The following is a 19,279-nucleotide window of genomic DNA, read 5'->3' as shown; positions in this document are numbered from 1 at the left end:
CATTTAATGTTGTCCCAGAGGTCTCTTAGGCTGTCTTCATTTCTTTTCATTCTTTTTTCTTTATTCTGTCCCATGGCAGTGATTTCCACCATTCTGTCTTCCAGGTCACTTATCTGTTCTTCTGCCTCAGTTATTCTGCTATTGATTCCTTCTAGTGTATTTTTCATTTCATTTATTGTACTGTTCATCTCTGTTTGTTCTTTAATTCTTCTAGGTCTTTGTTAAACATTTCTTGCATCTTCTCGATCCTCCATTCTTTTTCTGAGGTCCTGGATCATCTTCACTATCATTATTCTGAATTCTTTTTCTGGAAGGTTGCCTATCTCCACTTCATTTAGTTGTTTTTCTGGTGTTTTATCTTGTTCCTTCAACTGGGACATAGTCCTCTGCCTTTTCATTTTGTCTATCTTTCTGTGATTGTGGTTTTCGTTCCATGGGCTGCAGAACTGTAGTTCTTCTTGCTTCTGCTCCTAAGCTCCTTCTCTTAGATGGTCAGATTGAGGCTGGAGGAAAACTTGGGTTCCCAAGAAGTCTCAGCTAAGATGCCCTTTTCTGAGGGCAGACTGCCTTTCCTCATCCTCACAGGGCTTGAAAATCCCCCCAAATAGGACAGAAAGACCCCAGGTTAGGGCTCTTAGGTCTCCTAAGATGTGGCAGGGAGCTTTGTCCTAGGTATTGGGCTCTTGAAGAGAAGATGGAACAGGCTCCCTTGTTGCTAAGACTGAAAGCTAATAAAGCGTATGAGACTTCCACATAAAATCCAATTTTGGAAAATGCTTTCAGAAATTGTTCTATTTAGCCTATAAAATTTGTATTGATTCCCTCACTTTGTATAGGATTCCCTCCCTTAGTTCTATTTCCCACCCCAGCAGAATACTACTGGAGAACCTACCATAGCTCCCTATTATCAGATTCCACTGTATGCCTTTGAAGACCTTTGGTATCAGGCCCTATTCACCCTACCCAGGCTGACAGCCTCTACCACTCTCTACCACTCCCCTGGCCTGTCCCCTCCTCTACCCCCAGACTCTGCTCGTTCCAGTGCCCTCCACCAGGGATGTGATCCCTCTCTCTTGCCTGAAAACCCTGCCCTTCCTTTAAGGCCCAGAGCAAGTCCCAGCCCTTTTATGACTCCCCTCTGCCTCACCCAGCCTCATCCTTCACAATTGCAGTGTAGAAAATTCAGCAGTTGGGCTTCCCTGGTGGCGCAGTGGTTGAGAATCTGCCTGCCAATGCAGGGGACATGGGTTCGAGCCCTGGTCTGGGAAGATCCCACATGCCGCGGAGCAACTAAGCCCATGAGCCACAACTACTGAGCCTGCGCATCTGGAGCCTGTGCTCCACAACAAGAGAGGCCGTGACAGTGAAAGGCCCGCGCACCGCGATGAAGAGTGGCCCCCGCTTGCCGCAACTAGAGAAAGCCCTCGCACAGAAACGAAGACCCAACACAGCCAAAAATAAATAAATAAATAAATAAATAAATTTATAAAAAAAAGAAAAGAAAATTCAGCAGTTCTCCAATCTCATTGTATGCACTTGTTTTGTATCCCACTCCTGGGTTCCCTTCAAGCCTGTTTGTCAGACTGCTTGATCATCTCCCTCTCCCTGGGCTCAGACAACACAAGATTCCCCCACCAGCCTCAGACTCTAGGCTAAGGAGAGAGGAGGGCAGGGTAGAAACACTTCATTGTTTTACTCTGCCTGCCACCTAGTTTAGAGGAATACAGAGGTCCTAGAAGGGAAGTGGTGTCTTAATGCGTAAGACCACCAAGCAGTAGAGTTAGTGAAATCTGGATTCAAATCCTGGCTCAGACATTTCTTAGCCAATGACCTTGAGCAAGTCACCTTCAGTTTCTCTTCTGTAAAATGGGGATAATAGTGAGGAAATGATGTATTCAATATATAAAGGTATAACAGGAGTGTCACCACTGGCAGAGGAAGCCAGTGGCTGGGCAAGAGATGGGGGGCCTGGGCTGCGGTGGAGCAGGCACCCTGTGATAGGGACCACCTTTGACTGCCTCACCTCTGGTCCGCCTTTCCTCTAACGTTCAAAAGTCATCATCTTAACAACAGTCACGTCAACATGTAACCTTAATAAATTCTGGTAAAAAACATCACTGTGAGCTAATGTGCTCAGACTGCTTCACTTCTAAGTGGTATTTTCCTAAGCCCAGTGTATATTAAGCACCCTAGATAAGGTTCCTTTAATTCTACCTCATGTTTCAGACGAAAATTTGAAGGCTCAGAGTGGCTCAGTGAGCAGGGCTGCAGGGCTAAGACGGGAAGTGTGGTCTCCTACCTCCTGGGCCTTTCACTCAATCCACTGAGCTCTCCTGGTTCCTCAGTTAAGGTGTCCTGGTCAGCCTCATCCTGCTTTCACTGCTGGAGGTGGCCAGTGTTGCGGGCGCAGCCCAGTGGAAGGCTGAGGAAACATGAGGAACAGAAACCAGTCCTAAGTAATAGATTATTACAGGACTCGGTAATTATCCTGAAAAGGGGGCTCTTTATGAAGGAATCACAAATTAGAAAACAGCCCATTAAACCCAGACACGTCCACGCAGGGGCCCAGCTGGGGAGTCTCCATCTCAGTCCCAACAATGGGCAGCTGCATGGAAACATCTGTGGCCATGTGGTACTGATGGCTCTGAGGGCAGACACTGATAGACCGTCACTTGATTACTGCATTCATTCATTCAACCTATATATAATTAAATGGGTCCATGGATCTGCTAGAGAAAGCCAAAGTAAGTGGGAACCCATAAGAAGCTGATGTCAAAATCAAAATTCTCTCTCTTTCTCTTTCACACACACTCCCACATAATCACACACATACATTTACAAGCAAAACTGTGGGGCATAAGAAAAAAGAGAAAATGGGCACACACTCAATTTTCCCTATCCCTAACTTCCCAGGAAAAAAAAATCTAAAAATATAGAAGGATTTTTAAATTTTTATTTTATTTATTTTTGGCTGCATCGGGTCTTAGTTGCAGCACGCAGGATCTTCATTGAGGCATGTGGGATCTTTCGTTGTGGTGTGCGGGCTTCCCTCTAGCTGTGACGTGCAGGTTTTCTCTTCTCTAGTTGTGGCGCACAGGCTCCAGGGCGCCTGGGCTCTGTAGTTGTGGTGTGTGGGTTCCAGAGCGCATGGGCTCTGTAGTTTGCGGCTGGCGGGCTCTAGTTGAGGTGCACAAGCTCCGTAGTTGTGGCACGTGGGCTTAGTTGCCTGGCGGCATGTGGGATCTTAGTTCCTCAAACCTATGTCCTCTGCACTGGAAGGCAGATTCTTTACCACAGGACCACCAGGGAAGTCCCAATACAGAAGGATTAAAAGTATATAAGATAAAACTAATTAAACTGTATACTTAAAATGGTGAATTTTATTGAATGTAAATTATACCTTAATACCAGAATTTTTTTAAAGTATATATACACAAAAATTAAAGTGGATCACAGTCCTAAATGGAAGAACTAAACTATAAAAACTCTTAGAAGAAAATATAGGAGTAAATATTCATGATCTTGGATTAGACAATGATTTCTTAGATATGACACCAAAAATACAAGTTTAAAAGAAGATCAACAAGTTGGACTTCATAAAATTTTAAAACATTTGTGCTCCAAAGGACATAATCAAGAAAGTAAGAAGACAGCCCACAGACAGGGAGAAAGTATTTTGCAAATCATATATAAGATAAGTGATTTTCACCTAGCATATATAAAGAACTCCTGAAACTTAATTAAAAAATGAGCAAAAGATTTGAATAGACATTTCTTCGAAGAAGATATACAGGGACTTCCCTGGTGGCACAGTGGTTAAGAATCTGCCTGCCAATGCAGGGGACAGGGGTTCAATCCCTGGTCTGGGAAGATCCCACATGCCTCTGAGCAACTAAGCCTGTGAGCCACAACTACTGAGCCCACACACCACAACTATTGAAGCCCATGCACCCTAGAGCCCATGCTCCGCAACAAGAGAAGCCACCGCAATGAGAAGCCCATGCACCACAACGAAGAGTAGCCCCAGCTCACCACAACTAGAGAAAGCCCACTCGCAGTGACGAAGACCCAATGCAGCAAAAAAAAAAAAAAAACTTACGGGAAAAAAAATTTTTAAAGATATACAAATGCCCTATAAGCATTTATGAAAAGATGTTTAACATTACTGGTCCGTAGGGAAATGTAAATCAGCGCTACAGTGGGATACCATTTCATACTACCAGAGTGGCTATAATCAAAGAGGTGGATAAGAACAAGTATTGGCAAGGATGTGGAAAAACTGGCACCCTCATACATTGCTGGAGGGATTGTAAAATGGTAGAGCCATTTTGGAAAGTGGTTTGGTAGTTCCTCATAATGTTAAACATGCAGTTACCATATGACCCAGCAATTCCACTTCTCAGTATATACCCAAGAGAAATGAAAACATATGTCCACACAAAAACTTATATATGAATTTTCATAGCAGCATTATTCATAATATCGAAGTGGAAACAACCCAAATGTCCATCAACAGATGAATGGATAAACAAAACATGATATATCCATCTAACAGAATGTTATTTGTCAATAAAAAGAAATGAATAATCCATGCTACCACATTTGATGGGCCTCAAAAACGTTATGCTAAGTGAAAGAAACAAATCACAAAAGACCACATATTGTATGATTCCATGTATATGAAATGTTCAGAATAAGCAAATCATAGAAATAGAAAGATTAGTTGCTTAGGCCTGGGGGACTGGGGGGAGTTGGGGGTGAATGCTAATAGGTATAGAGTTTCTTTTTGGGGTGATGATAATATTCTAAATTAGTATATTCACAGAGTTGCAGAATTCTGTGAACATACTAAAAACTGTTAATATAATAACTGTTATATAATTAGTAATATAATAATTAATATAATTAAATTAATATAATTTAATAGGTGAAATTTATGGTATGTAAATTATATCAATAAAAATGTTTTTTAAGTACATGTTTTTCAAACCCATAGAATTGAACACCTAATAAAAGGGCACATTTTACTGTATGCAAATTATACCTCAATTAAAAAAACTTTAACACACATGAAAAAGTACAAAAAATGAGCTCTAGAAGTTTTAAAACATAAATTATAGCTCTGTAATTAGGGTCCCATTTAGTGTAAATACGGTAAATTTTTCACTAAGTAAAGGAAAGCAAAGAGAAGCCATGAGCATTTTGGTTCAAATTTTATTTATTGTCTGTCTCTGCCAACAGAATGTCAGCCTACATTTTTTGTGTGCCTAGAACAGTGCCTGGCTCATAGAGAATTCTCAATGCACATGTATGGAAGAAAAGAAGGATGGAAAGGACCATGACATCTCAAATCCAATCCACCATCTCCTGGAGAGGCCCATTGGAGCCACTTCCAAACACTTTTTTTTTAATTGTGGTAAAATACACATAACATAAAATTTACCATCTTAACCATTTTTAAGTGTACAGTTCAGTAGTGTTAAATATATTCACACTGCTGTGCAACCAAGCTCCAGAACTTTTTCATCTTGCAAAATGGAAATTTTATATCCATTAAATAACAATACCCCATCCCCCACCCCCCACCCCCACCCCACCCCCGCCACCCAGCCCCTGGCAATCACCATTCTACTTTGTGTCTCTATGAATTTGATGTCTCTAGATACAACACATAAGTGGAATCATACAGTATTTGTTTTACTGTGCCTGGCTTACTTCACTCAACACAAGGTCTTCAAGGTTCAATTATATTGTAGCAAATGTCAGAATTTCCTTCCTTTTTAAAGCTGAATAACATTCCACTGTATGGATATACCACATTTTGCTTATCCTTTCATCCATCAATGGACATTTGGGTTGCTTCCATCTTTTGGCTATCGTGAATGATGCTGCTATGAACACGGGTGTACAAATCTCTTTCAGACCCTGCTTTCACTTCTTTGGGGTATATACTCAGAAGTGGAATTGCTGGATCATATGATAATTCTAGTTCTAACTTTTTGAGGAACCACTATACTGTTTCCTATACCATCTGCACCATTTTAAATTCCCACCAACAGTGCACAACACTTCTAAGCACTTTTATGCCTCTCCACATCTCAGCCCAGGTCCAAATTACCCCAACAGTCAAGTCCACCGCACCCACGCCTACAGGTAGTAAGCTGTAAAGAACCAAATGAGGGCGATGAATCTGCAGTATCCTATACATTCTAGGAATTCGGAGACAGAGTGAGGACAGGTTCCCAGAGGAGGAAGGATGAGAGTTCAGCCCTGAGCATGTGAAGGCAGCTTTTCTCATTCTCTCACCTAGGCCTCCCCCCAACCCACATTCCCATTCCCTCGGAGGGGAGGGGAGGGGGTAATCTGAGGGCTGGCAACAGAATAGTAGAGCTGATTTGGGCTGGCACATCTCAGAGGACAGGAGAGCAGCTTGGGTTCCCAGGAGAGAAGGGCTGAGGACTGGAGAACCTGCCCCAGTGGCCCCTAACCAATTCTCAGCCTCCAAAAATTTTGACTTTTGCTATCACTGATTGAGCAAATATATTACAATCCTGTGACTTCAGTAACAATGTTAAGTGAATACATATTTTACTCACCAAAATTGCATCTACGGACATTTAAAAAGCAGCAGGACAAATATGAGCCAGATGTGCTGTGGACACAGTGTACAGACAACACCGGGCAATCCTCCTTGGAACCTGCCGGCCCCTGGTGATAACTTCAAACCCTCTTTTAAGTCCCCCCAGAAGTTGGCAGCTGGAAGAATGGGAACTGCACACTCCACCAAGGGGCTAGAGGAAGGGCAGACCTAGGGCTTATATTTATCTTTACATCTTTAACTCACTTCACATATCACCAGTCCTCTGAAGGAGGTACTGTTATTATTATTCCCATTTTACCGATGAGGAAACCGAGGAACATGGGGCAATGGAATGAGCTTGAACTGGAAAGGAGAGACCCGCAGTCTAGGGTGATTTTGCCATTGACCTTGTTCCTTTATCTTTGAACTGAGGGGGTGGGACTGGATGACATCAAGAGCGATTCTTTACAGCAGAGCTCAGCTGCCAGCTGCTGCCTCTCCCCAGCCCCACCCTGTCACTGCTCCCTGGGTTCAAGCCTGGGGTGGGTTGGGGGTGGGGGCAGGAGGAAGAACAGAGGCCGCCCTGCAGGGCACTGGGCAAATGCTTGACTGCTTTCTGGGGCAAGTCCAAGTCTGGAAGGAGAACGTTAAGAAGAAATTTCCACGGCCCTTTCCCCAGCCAGGGATTTTCCACTCTGCCCAGGCAGACATGCCTCTCCCAGGATCTGGCAATCCATAGGTGTTAATGAACGGCTCGGCTGAGTGCTAGGAAGAGTGTAAGACCTGATTCTGGTTCCAGCCCTGGGAAAAGGGGCAAGTTTGTGGGGAAGGCATGACTGCCCCAGAAAGATGAAGAGGCAGGGTGGGAACTGGGATGGTGTAAAACAAAGTGTTCAGTCTTAGAAGAATCCCAGAGAGAGACCAGTGGGGACAGGAACCACCAGGGGAAACTTCCTAGAAGAGGGGACCTGAGCTGGAGGGCCAGAGGAGGGAGGAGGTTTTCCGGGGCAGACAGGAGACAGCAGAGCAGATGAGATGGGGAATAACGTGGACCAGCTTTACAAAGGTTGCCATGAACACAGGGACAGTGCAGTGGCCAGGAGAGAGTTGGATGAGAGAAGCGGAAAGTTTGGTGAAGCAGATGGTGCAATACAGGAGACAGATTGCAGTCACAGGGGCTTCGCTGTGGCCTTTGCACTAGCTGTTCCCTCTGCCGGAAACACCCTTCCCTCACAGCGTCACGTGGTTGGCTCCATGTCGGTCACGCTCCACAGGGAAACCTTCCCTCGCCACTCCCGCTACAGCAGCCTCTAGCAACATCTCCGTGCTTCATTTTCTCCCCAGCACTCACTACCTGCACTTTCCCTGTTTCCTTCAGTGGCCACCTCCCTCCTGGAGGATGGGAGTTCCATGAGAGCAGAGGCTGCGATCTGGTTTGTTCTTCATCGACTCCTCAGAGCCAGGCACATAGCAGGCCCTCCATAAATACTGTTGAGTTTAATTGAACTGCAACTGGGTGCTATGATAAAAGGAAGCCTATAATAATATTGTCGTTTTCTTCCTGAGCACTACTATATGCCAGGCACTGTGCTAAGCGCTTTACAAACATTATCTCATTTATTCCTCTGAACAGTTCTATGAGGGAGGTACTACTATTAGCTCTGTCTTAAAGGTGAGGAAATTGAGGTCCAGAGAGACTGGTTACGTTGCTCAAGGACACGCAGAGCCAAAATTTGAACCCACACGTTTATCCTCTCGACTAGCACTATCTGATAGAAATATGAGCCACATTTAAGTAACTGAAAATTTTTCTAATAGCTACATTACAAAAATAATTAGGCAAAAGTAATTTTAATAATAGTTTAAATATTTAATAATATTTAAAATTTTAATCTGATATATTAAAATACTATCATTTCAACACATAATCAATATAAAAATATTAATGAGATATTTTTACATTTTATTTTACTAAGTCTTCAAGATCTGGTTGCTAGTTTACATGTAAAACACTTGCTAAATTTTTATCAGAAAACGATCTGGGGCTTCCCTGGTGGCGCAGTGGTTGAGAATCTGCCTGCCAAGGCAGGGAACACGGGTTCGAGCCCTGGTCTGGGAAGATCCCACATGCCGCGGAGCAACTAGGCCCGTGAGTCACAACTACTGAGCCTGCGCGTCTGGAGCCTGTGCTCCGCAACAAGAGAGGCCGTGACAGTGAGAGGCCCGCGCACCGCGATGAAGAGTGGCCCCTGCTCGCCGCAACTAGAGAAAGCCCTCGCACAGAAACGAAGACCCAACACAGACAAAAATAAATAAATAAATAAATAAATAAATAAAATTTAAAAAGAAAACAATCTGTACTTAGAGTTCATAAAATTTGCAGTTCACCACAACTACTGAGCCCGTGAGTCACAACTACTGAAACCCGTGCGCCTGGGGCCCGTGCTCTGCAATGAGAGAGGCCACCGCAATGAGAAGCCCGCGCACCGCAACGGAGAGTAGACCCCCCTCACCGCAACTAGAGAAAGCCCCCGCACAACAACGAAGACCCAACACAGCCAAAAATAAATAAATTAAAAAAAATGTTTTTTTTTTAAATTTGCAGCTGAAAAAGTAGATCCTCATGTTCAAGTTGTTCCAAACATACTTAAATGTTTTCTAAGCACTGCATGAAGTATCACTTTTTAAGCTTAAATGTAAACTGATTAAAATTAAATAACATGATAACTCAGTTCCTTGGCTGCACTAGTCACATTTCAAGTGCTCAACAGCCACCTGTGACTAGTGGCCACTGTGGGCTGTGCAGCCTCACCTGGTGTGAAGGTAGGTTGGGTGCGAGAGGCCCGGGGGGAGGGATTTGGAGCAGCGTGGGGAGCAGCTGTGGAAGGGAACGTGTGGGGAGCTGAGGTGGCAGACCTGGGCCCACCTAAAAATGAGGCGGGATGACCAGTCACGAATCCCGCCAAGTAGCACAGGTCTGGCCCACTCACAAGGGGATCCCCTCCTATGGGCGCTACGTAGGTCTGGGCTTCTGCCCACCAAGAAAGTGATGGCCCTAAGACCCCTGGGTGGAGCAAATAGTGGCTCCTCTCAGAGCTTCTATCCCTTCCAGCACCACTACGAAGGGGTCCTGGGGGGGTGTGAGCCTGGATCTGGGCAGGCTCAGGCTGGGGGTGGAATGATCTCCCTCTGCCCTCCTGGACCTCCCAGCTGGAGGGCGTGGTCAGGAGTGGGGCCCTGGCTAAACAACTCTGGAGTCAAATACACCTGAGTTCCAATCCCAGCTCAGCCAATTCTTTGCAGTGTGACCTCAGACAAGTCAAGTCCCCTCTCTGAGCTCTGGCTTCCACATCTAGAAAATGAAGACCAATAATGAAATGCTTGAGACTCTGATGATACCCACAGAGTGCCCAGCTCATAATAAGTGGTCAATTAACAACAGCTAGTCTTCCTAGATAATGTCCTTTTCCTGATAAAAGCAGGAAAGCAGACTGGACAATGTTCGCGATCACTGGAAAGGAGATGTCCAAAGTGAGCTGTAGACAGAGTGAGTTAATCTGGGTGTATGAGAGTTCCCTCCTCAGGGCTCCCGCACTTCCCCTCTGTGACACAGACCTGGTTAACCGTTGGGAGTGGGGAGGAGGATATGCCACTCCCACAGGCCCTGGGTGCTGAAGCATGACATAAGAATGGCCAAGAGCCACCTTCCAGAAATGGGGTGGGTGAGTCAAACTGAATCAGGAGCAGGTGAGGTCACCCTGGGTCCCTGGAGTTACTCAGAGTGACCCTGGTACATGCCTGGCAGGAGTGATGGGTGAACTGGCCTCCAGGAAAGCAGGTGGGGCTGGAAACCACCCAAGACAAGGAAACTGATGGATGGAAACTCCTGGCAGGCAGAGCATGGCCTGAGAGGCAGCAGGCAGAGGCCGAAAGTGGCCTTGGTCTGGGTATTTTTGAGGGTGAGGCAGCTCCAACTCCCTCTCCCAGTCAGCACCCCACTTGAACCAGGAATACTGGTCCCGGACCCCAGCCTTCCCCAGTTCAACTCCCCAGCCCCCAAACGTTTGCTCTGCTGGGTCCTCACAAGTGCGGGAGCTGAGACAGCCCTGAGCCGACCTCTGTCCTCTGCCCACCAAAGGTCTCTCTTGGCTCTTGTCACTTTGTCCTGCCAACATTTTCAACATTTCCTCCCTTGTCTGTCACCCCCTACTGGGACTGGTGCCCCTGGAGGTAGGACAAGTGTGTCTTGCTCACTGCTATATGTCCTGGGCACAGCTCAGACTCTGATACCCCACTGAGTGCTTAGGAGATACTTGCTGGGGCAATAGACTCAAGACCTTGGTGGGTTCTCATCGCATTTCTAACGCTCGTTATGTGGCTGTGGGTCAGCCTCTCCGAGCCTTGTCTCCACATCTGTAAAGTAGGAAACATAATCCCCACGAAGAGCCTGGGAGAACCAGGTCAGAAAGCGGGGAGGATGAAGCGTCCAGCCAGCTCTAGGGAGTTTCTGATGGGTCACACTTCAGACACAGCTGTGAGCAAGTCACCCTACAGAAGAGGAAACTGAGGCACAAGGAAGCCATGCTAAAAGCCTGCCCAGGGAGGACTGGTGAGCCCTCCCTGCCCCACCCATACCCCCACCCCTGGCCCCATTCTGTCCCTGCTTTGGGAGATGGCCTTTCCCCATCACCTTCCTGTATGGGATGGGGCCTGGCTCCTGGTGGTAGGGAGGGTGCTGGAGACAACACACAGGGCTGCCTCTGGTGCTGGGTGCTGGGGTCACAAAGCCCGGGCTGTGTGTGTGTGTGTGTTCATCACTCCAAAAATATTCACTGGATCCTCACTACACCCCAAGACGGAGGCAACTCAGCCTAATGGTGAGATGCTGGGACCCTTCCTAAGTTTCAGTCTCCTACCTGAAAAAGAGGGCTCTGAGCATGACACACGTCCAGTACTCAGCACAGGGCCCAGCTCATCATTAACACTTAAGATATAGCAAGGGTTTTTGTTTGTTTGTTTTTTAGACTGTCAGCCCTGTGACAGCACGAGGGACACTTGTTTTGGCCATCCTTAGCCACAGCCTTTACCTTTAGTAGGTGCCCAGGTAGATGAATGAATGAGTAGAAGGAAAGAGAGAACGAAGAGATGGAGGGAGGAGGAGGGGGAGAAGAGAGGAAGGAGCAGCTCCGTTCTGGGCTCTCCCAGTTTCCGTTCCCACTGCATCCTCCCTCGCCCACCCAGGAGCTGCCTCGAGGCTCCTATCACTGTGTGCTGCTGCGTGTGGTCCAGGGAGGAGAGCTGAGCTGAGATGGGAGTGCTGGGTCTAAATCCTGTTGCCAGTTGACTGAACTTAGCCTCCTCAGTGTTCTCCTCTGTAAAATGAGGATGATCGTACCAACTACCTCACTGAATTGTAGGAAGGTCCAAAAGATGTCTATGAATACACTGAATACATTTGTAAACTGAAGAGTGTTAGGGATTATTAACTTGGTGGAGTGATAGGCAGTGTGGGCTCTGGAACCAGACTTCCTACATTCAAATTCCTGCTCCACTGATTGCAAACCTTGGGCAAGATGCTTAACCTCTCTGGGCCTCAGTTTCCTTATCTGTAAAACAAGGAAAATTACAGTACTCACTTCAGAGTTGTGAGATTTAAATGAGATAATGTACGAGAAGCTCTTAGATCAGTGGAGAGCGCGTGGCAGGCGCTCAATAAATGGTGGCCATGATAACAAAGCCTGCTCTCAGGAAGGATTCTGTGAATTATTTCTCATTAATGTGTGAATGAGTAACAAGACTATGCCCCCTCTCGCAGAGGAATTTGAATCTTAACAGGAATTAAAGGAGTGAAATCCCATCTAATGATAGAATTTTTAAAAGTAAAGGAGGGGGCTTCCCTGGTGGCGCAGTGGTTAAGAATCCGCATGCCAATGCAGGGGACATGGGTTCGAGCCCTGGTCCAGGAAGATCCCACATGCTGCGGAGCAGCTAAGCCCGTGCGCCACAACTACTGAGCCTGGGCTCCAGAGCCCGTGAGCCACAACTCCTGAAGCTCGGGTGCCTAGAGCCCGTGCTCTGCAACAAGAGAAGCCACTGCAGTGAGAAGCCCACACACCGCCAACGAAGAGTAACCCCCGCTCACCGCAACTAGAGAAAGCCCGCGCGCAGCAACAAAGTCCCAACGCAGCCAAAAATAAATAAATACATTAAAAAAAAAAAAAGTAAAGGAGGAATATAGGGGGTAGACAAGGGCCTTCCTAGGGTCCCTCACAATCACAGTTGCTGCCTGCCGCACAAATCCTGCCAGGTCCCAGAGGAGGACCACACACAGGGGAAGGGAGAACACAGCCTCAGTCCCCAAGGAACCTCCCCTCTGCTTGGAGAAACAGGAAGCAACTAGACCCCAGGACAGTGCATAACTCCAGCTAAATATGGAGTGGCTTTGGCAGCATGGTGGGCAACAGCCCAGGCCCAGCTATCAGAAAGGCTCCAGGAACCCTCTAGGGAGCAACAGGAGCCAGGGCCAGAGGTGGGGATGGGCACCAGATGTGATGAGGACTGACCTGGGACTAGTGAGGAAGGGGTGGGGCGCCTCATCTTCCACATCTATGTTTTCTCTACTAGGACCTCAGTACCAGGCTGGCACCTGTAGTAGAAGGGCCATGCATTCTGGAGTCAGACTGCCAGGGCTCAATCCAGGCTCTACCTCTTTTCAACTGTGTGACATTTTGACCTCAGCGTGGAGGACACAGGTAGAGCTGGAAGCTGGCATCCATCTCCCATCTCTTCCGGTCCTTCTTTGGAGAAACATTCCTCCCGCCTTCCTTTTCAGCTCATTGGAACAGGTGAGGCTGCAGCCATGGGGCCTGTGACCAGACCCACCAATCAGCACTAAATCTTCCTGGGCAGGGCCTTTTATCTGTGTGGTCATGTGACCACCAACTGTCTAATTAGAGTAAATCCTGGGACCTGTGTCGCAATTACTAAGAAGAGACCCTTTTCTACTGACCTGGAATTTGGGATGTTATGAACCTGGAGCTGCAGAAGACCACTCACGGCAGAGTGCAAGGATTCAGTCTTTATGATGTTTTAGAGCCTCCTTCAGTTTCCCAGAGCCAGTAAATTCTCTTCTTTGGCATAAACCAGTTTGAGTCAGGCTTTCTGTCATTTGCATCAGAAAGAGTCTGAAATTTCCATGGTGAACTTTCTTAACCTCTTTATAAATTTCAGTTTCCTCATCTACAAAAAGGGGATGATGATAATAGCATTTTTCAGGAGAAAGGAAGGGTTGTTCTAGGATGATTAAAAGGATTGGTCAGGGTCCAACACTTCACATAGAGCCTGACATATGTTAGACATTCAAAAAACGTCAACTTTTAGGTGCTCTGTGTTTGTTAATGAATCTGGCCCCAGGAGGTGAACTGCAAGGGCGTCTGGGAAAAAGCCTCTTCCTGTAACTCTGAGGGGTCCCAGGAAACTCTGGGGGTGGTGGTGGTGTGGGGGGCACTCTGCAGGGAGTGACCTGCCTTGTCCATGCAGATCACAGGTGCCACCAAGAAAGACTCTAGTGGGTGTGATGATTAATTTTCCTAGTCCTCACGATCTAATCAAGCCCATTTTACAGGTGAAGGATGTGAGGCTCAGAGATTACGTCCAATCCAATGCTAAATCCAGCGCCCACTCTACTGGCTCAGTCCCTCCCTTGGAGCACATCAGTGTGGTCCCATGGTGGGGCGAGGTCTCAATCCCAACTAGGCTAAATTAAGTGGGTCCGCTGTTGTTAAATGAGGGCTTCCATTAGCAATTCTAGGTGGTTTTGAAAGGGCAAAAAGGAGTTATAAACACTCTCTCCCTTCCTCCCTGAGGGCGGCTCTATCTTTAACCCGCCGGCTCCTGCACAGGGAACTTTCTGGAGAAGGCTCGGTTTCCCCTTTCTGATCTCAAGCAGTGAAGGCACTGTCACCAGTTACAGGCGGTTTACCCCCCAGAGAGAGCCTGACGCAGTTTTGCTAGAGGAAACCACGCAAGCCTCAAGGCTTGGCACTACCCTTCCTTCCGGACAGACCAGGATGCCTGGGGGTGGGGGTGGGAACGGCACCTCCTACTTCCCTCCAGATAACCGCCAACCGGGCCAGATCATTCTCACGTCTGGGAATTGAGCTCACCTTGGGCTTTTCTCACGTAGCCTCCTTGAGCCTCAGTTTCCTCACCTGTAAAATGGCACCCACCTATTTCAGGGTCGTTTTGAGGGCATAACGGAGGGAAAAGTCCTAGGGTGTTCAGCACAAGGATCGGCACAAAGTCATGAGTGTTCGAACCCTCCCCCCAAACAGAGAGAGGGAGGCACCTGTGTGCTGGCGAGGACAGAGAGGATTCGAACCCGGGTCTTTTGTGACTCCAAGCCCAGACCTTTACCTCCAGTAACTTCTGCCTCTTTTACTAGTGAGATCCTCCCCACCCCCTTCCCTAATATTTTTCCTCCTCAGCCTCCCCGCCACTCCCCGCCTCCTCCTGGCAGCCCTTGGGGACCTCCCAGCCGCAGCCCCAAGGAGCCAGACCTCCCAGGCCTGAACTGCTGCTAAGAAAAACTGTTTCCTCCCCGGTCCATTTATCCAGCTCCACGTCTAGCCAGCCCTGCCAGAGGAAAAGGCCAGCGAGATGCTCCCCACCCCCAGCCCTGACCGACTCCTGGACACAGCTCCACTGTAGCCAGGATGTCCATGAGAAGTGGGATCATGTGCCCCTGGGTCTTCCTGCCGGATGGGAAGCGAAACCTGTCACCCCCTCTAATGCCCCAGTGGGGTCTCACCCAGTCTGCCCCGGGTTGGTGCCTTCTGATGGCGGAGGAGGGATCTCAACCTCAGTGGCCAATGAAAAGGCTCACGGGGGTGCTTTTAGTTGTCACGGCAACAGGGAACTGTATCTTTCTACCCCCATCCTGCGGAGCCCACTCTTCCAGGGACCAGCCAGGTCACAGTCTGCGGCCTCAGTTCTACCTTAGGATGGGGGGATGTCAAAGTAGAGGGACAGTTAGGGCCCAAACCCTTCACAAATGCTAACAGTGTAGATGAGCCCCACGTGAACAACACTGATAAGAGAAGGCTGCCTGGAGAAGGGGCACTATGCGTAGGCTTCTGTTAGAAGGGACAAGGAAACCCAACGTACTATACTGGAGTGGCCACAGCACTGCAGGGGCAGGGCACAGGGCTGGGCAAATTTAGGTAGAAATGAGTGGAGTAGGTGCTTAGCATGCAGTTTAAGGCTTCCAAGCCGAGACTCACCCAGGACAGGGTGGGGGACCAAGGTGAGCAGCCACAGCCGAACTGTGGGTCTCACAGACCTTCAGGCAGGAAGAGAGAACCAAGGGTCACCGAGGCCATTACCTTGCCTCCGGGCAGCTTGCACTCCGTCTTCAGTACAGTCACGTCCAGCCTTGGGCATTCATTAACCTCATACTCTACCCAGGAAAGAGGAAGGTGACCAGGTTCATTGTCCCCATTTTACGGATGAGAAAACTGATGCCTGCCTGGTAAAGTATCTCACCCTTGGGCCCTAGGGCCTGGCGTTGGGTCCAAGCAGGGCTCTCCAGACCTTTAATTTCCTGGCGTGGTAGCTTGTCCAAGGAAGCCCCATGCCACAGTTCTGATGCTGTCCACCCTTGCTCATGATACAGGGATGCTGGGGCCACCTGAACCGCATATTTAACAAGGCAGGTGAAACAGCACAGAGAACCCCGCCCCTGCCTCTGATAGCTCTGGGGGTGGGGGGTGCAGTAAGTGCCTCCTTGGTCATTCTGAGAGTGAATCCAGCATCACTCCACACTCCCTTTCTCAAGAAGCCCACAGTCTAGGATGTAAATTAGTGAAGCCACCATGGAAAATAGTATGGAGGTTCCTTAAAAAACTAAAAATAGGGGTTCCATGGTGGTGCAGTGGTTAAGAATCCTCCTGCCAATTCAGGGGACTGGGGTTCGAGCCCTGGTCTGGGAGGATCCCACATGCCGCAGAGCAGCAACTAAGCCCGTGCACCACAACTACTGAGCCTGTGCTCTAGAGCCCGTGAACCACAACTACTGAAGCCCACGAGCCACAACTACTGAAGCCCACGCGGCTAGAGTCCGTGCTCCACAACGAGAAGCCACCACAATGAGAAGACCGCACACTGCAACGAAGAGTAGCCCCACTAGTCACAACTAGAGAAAGCCCGCACGCAGCAACGAACCCAACGCAGCCAAAAATAAATAAATAAAATAAATAAATTTTTTAAAAACCCTAAAAATAGAGTTACCATATGATCTAGCAGTCCCACTCCTGGACATATATCTGGAGAAAACTCTAATTTGAAAAGACATGCACCCTAATGTTCACTGCAGCACTATTTACAATAGCCAAGACAAGGAAGCAACCTAAACGTCCATTGACAGATGAATGGTTAAAGATGTGGTATATAGACACAATGGAATACTGCTCAGCCATTAAAAAGAATGAAATAATGCCATTTGCAGCAACATGGATGGACCTAGAGATTATCATACTAAGTGAAGTAAATCAGAAAGAGAAAGACAAATATCATATGATAGCACTTATATGTGGAATCTAAAAAAATGATACAAGTGAACTTATTTACAAAACAAAAACAGACTCACAGACGTAGAACTAACAAACTTACAGTTACCAAAGGGGAAAGGGTGGGGAGGGATAAATTAGGAGTTTGGGATTAGCAGATACAAACTACTATATATAAAATAGATAAACAACAAGATCCTACTGTATAGCACAGGGAACTGTATTTAATATCCTATAATAAACCATAGTGGAAAAGAATATGTATATGTATGAATAACTGAATCACTTTGTTGTATACCAGAAACTAACACAACATTGTAAATCAACTATACTTCAATTAAAAAGAAAAAGAAGAAGAAGAAGCCCACAGTCTAACAGGGAGACAGATCTGCAAGGACCGCACAGTGTGAATAAATGCTGCAGGGACAACCTGGACAGAACACAGAGGCTCACAAGAGAAGGGGTGCCCAAGCCTGCTCAGCAAAGCCAGGGGAGACCTCACAGAGGAGGCAGCCTTTCAGAGGCCACAAGACATGTAGGCCTTTGCCAGGCAGATGAGCAAGGGAAGGGAGTCCCAGGCAGAAGGAACAACATCTTCAAAGACCTAGAGGCCTGGGCGAGCCTGATGCATGGGGAAACCGCAAGTCAGGAGGACTGCGGCAGGACCTAGGCTGTGGAGTGAATGCCCAGGACAGGACTGTGTGCCCTGCAGTTGGCTGTTTCAATACCCTTCTGAACCAGCAGGTACCCACATTTGCTTTTCTCCAAATGGTAGAGTCATAGACCCTCCAGAACCACTTCTGAAAATCCCACTTTGAGAAACGCTGGATTAGAAGCTAACCACTGTCAACTACGGCTATACGCCAACAACGTGGATGAAATTCATGGGTATCAGGTTGAGAGAAAGAGGCCAGGGACCAAAGAGTCATTCTATATGACCCACTTATATCAAGTTCAAAGAAGTCAGGATAGTGGTTACCTCTGGGGAGCGTGGAAGGTCTTAAGGAGGGTGTCCAGGGGACAGTAATAATATTGTGTTTCTTGATCTGAGTGTTGGTTTCACAGATGTGTTCTCTTTGTGAAAATTCATCCAGCTCTATACTTCAGCTTTGTATATTTTTCTGTATGTAGCTTCTACTTTAAAAAGAAAAAAGACTGCTTTCCATAAACATCAGTGCAAAGGTAGATACCAAAATTTTGTGCTCACATAATCGGCTGTAAGCCAGGCATCCAGATGATATAGAATATGTTTATATTGATTTTTTTTAGATTATTCCAAAATGAAAACACAAACATTTTATTGTCTCATAGAGAGCTCTCAAGCTCCAGAGAACCCATCCATATACAGACCCCCGGGGCTTGAAAAACCCCAGGTCAAGAGGAAGCATTACAATGCTCAGTCCTGGGCCTGGGAGATGGAAGATAAATGAGGGGCCTGGAGCCTCTTCCCTGGGGCAAAGGGAGGTGGTGTCCTCTTCCAATAGAATGTCTGGTGCTGGGAGGCTGAGGACCCCCAGGCAGAGGGGACTGTTTCCTCCAAAACCTCTGAGTCTTAGACCCAGCTCCATCACAGCTGAAATGGCTGTGAGAGGCGGGTCTTCCTGGCTTGGCTATGAGTTCCTGGAAGGCAGGGGCTTCTTTCACTCTGTGTCCCTGGTGCCCAGAGAGGGACCTGGCACACAGTGGGTCTCAGAGGAACCTTTTTGCCAGGGCCTCTTTGCCGAACCCCACATTGAGCGTGGAAGAGGGGGGTCCGTTTGGGAAGTTGTGGTTTCCCAGTCACTGGCTGAGTTCCACACCGCAGGCTCGCAAACCATGGATGGGCGATGTTGCAGGAGGGATTCAAGGGTGGGGTTTGAGTTGTCCAATTCCCCCTGGAGGGGAGAGCTGGAGGCAGAGGGGGCACTGAGCCTTGGGGACCATGAATATGGGCAGGAAATCCTAACCCTGCCTGCCCACCAGCCTTGCTGGAGTTGGTAACAGCCCAGCTCTGGGGGAGACAGACTGTTCCAGAACCCAGAAAGGGCTGCATCTGTGGGCAGGATGCTCAACATCTGCTCAACAGGTGTCTCCTCCTGTCCTCTGGGACATCCCTTCTCAGCCCTCCCCAGACTCTGCCACTCTTGCCCACTCT

At 47.7% G+C, this 19,279-nt stretch overlaps 1 protein-coding gene across 1 annotated transcript in view; it reads right to left on the bottom strand.

Moving 5' to 3' along the window:
* Window positions 1-19,279, bottom strand: part of ASCC1 (activating signal cointegrator 1 complex subunit 1) — a 181,940-nt gene that overhangs the window by 140,843 nt on the left and 21,818 nt on the right. Inside the window, exon 6 of the mRNA XM_036828958.1 lies at window positions 2,300-2,422. The gene's annotated coding sequence lies outside the window, so the exon portion shown is untranslated. The remainder of the gene's footprint in view (window positions 1-2,299; window positions 2,423-19,279) is intronic.

The sequence above is a fragment of the Balaenoptera musculus genome, chromosome 16 (assembly GCF_009873245.2).
Source record: "Balaenoptera musculus isolate JJ_BM4_2016_0621 chromosome 16, mBalMus1.pri.v3, whole genome shotgun sequence".
NCBI lineage: Eukaryota > Metazoa > Chordata > Mammalia > Artiodactyla > Balaenopteridae > Balaenoptera > Balaenoptera musculus.
This window is presented reverse-complemented; position numbering and strand designations above follow the sequence as displayed.